This window comes from Arachis duranensis, chromosome 4 (assembly GCF_000817695.3).
Source record: "Arachis duranensis cultivar V14167 chromosome 4, aradu.V14167.gnm2.J7QH, whole genome shotgun sequence".
Taxonomy (NCBI): domain Eukaryota; kingdom Viridiplantae; phylum Streptophyta; class Magnoliopsida; order Fabales; family Fabaceae; genus Arachis; species Arachis duranensis.
The window spans coordinates 3,704,925-3,706,720 of NC_029775.3; positions in this window are offsets into that span (position 1 = coordinate 3,704,925).

Here is a 1,796-nt window from a genome sequence, read left to right on the forward strand (position 1 = left end):
TTGCCTTTTTTTTTTCTTTTTTTTTTTTTAATAAAAAGATTCAAATTCACAATGTCATTTGAACTAAAATCACACGATAAACCATATATTCTCCATCTTATATTTGATGAACATAATCTTATAATAGTTTAGGTCAATACACACACTAATGTATTTACTATTGTGTGAATTTTATTTAGGGTGAAGTATAAATTACAGTATAAATTCGCATGCAGTTATTTTCATATAAAATTAATATTTAAAAATTATTTAATAATTTAATAAATTTAATTAAATTATTATTTAATAATTTTTAATTATCAATTTTAAAAAATAATTTGGAAAAACTACTAAAAGTACCCATAAAGTTTACGCCGACAAAAGTACCCATAAACTAAGGAAATTAACGATGTACCCATGGAAGATGGGTTTCGTATGACAAAAGTATCCAAATTCTAATTTTTTGTTGATTTTTTAATAAAATTTTCAAACTACCCCACTCTCAACCTCAACTCACTTTTTCAACCTTTCGTAACTCAATCTGTACCTTTAAAATCTTTGTTATGGAGTCCAAAACTACTCCTATAATAGACCAGGCTGAAATCAATGGTGGTGGTGGTAGAGGACTTTGACCGATTTCTGACAGATAAATTTAGTATGATGAGCTCTTTCCCATTTTTTTCACCAATTCCTTCAAATAAAGAAAGCCCTCAAATTAAAAAAAAAAAAGAGAAAACAACTGAAACAATTAAAAACTGTTCCTTGTGATTTTTTCTTTGATTCTTCATTGGAATTGATTGATTCTTTTGTTAATCTCAGCGCTGCAATCCTCTGTTGCGTTACTATCCAAAATTTTTATCATAAAAGTTCATTTAGTTTGTTGTAGGAGTAGTTATGGACTCCATGGCAAGGGTTTTAAGGTGCATGTTGAGTTATGGAATGTTGAAAAAGTGAGTTGAGGTTGAGGATACAGTAGTTTGGGAATTTTATTAAAAAATCAATAAAAAATTACGGTTTGGATACTTTTGTCATACAAAACCCATCTTCTATGGATACGTCGTTAATTTTTTTAATTTATGGGTATTTTTGTCAACATTCGTAAACTTTATGAGTACTTTTGGTAGTTTTTCCAAACAACTTTACGTGAGCCTTCATCTTATATCATATATTCATATCCAAATATGGATAAATAGTACTCCATGTATATAGGTGGACCCAAATAAAGTATGATCATATATAACTAACCATATATTCACCAAACCTTTGTTATCTGAATTTCGAAAAGTTGCATACTTTAGCACTAGGGAATGTCATTAGCATGTTACATGTATTCTCAGAAGTTGCCCATACAATTGTGCTAAGGGAATGCCCACGCTAACACACTAAACTCAAAAATAGAAATTGCCAACCTGTTCACTGTTCAGTGGACATTTCATTCAACAACTACCATCATCTCACTCGGATAATAATTAACAAGCAAAATCCAAAAACAGTATCTAATCTAAGTAATACAATTAAGAGTTTTTCTCCTTATATATTTTTTATATATATCATGGAAAACGAGTATTTTGTTATTAATTTATCACTTTAAAATAATTAAAAAAGAGAAGATATAATAAAAACGACAAATGAATAACTATTAAGTAATATATAAATAAAAATTGTATACGTTATGAAGGAAAATGAATTTTCTGCAAAAGAATAAAAAAATGAGAAGTCATAAACTAAATTTTTAATAAATTAAAAAATTATTTAAGAAAGTTGGTGATGTGGTCTTATTTATTTATTTAGTTAACTGTGCCAATCTGACCTCATAA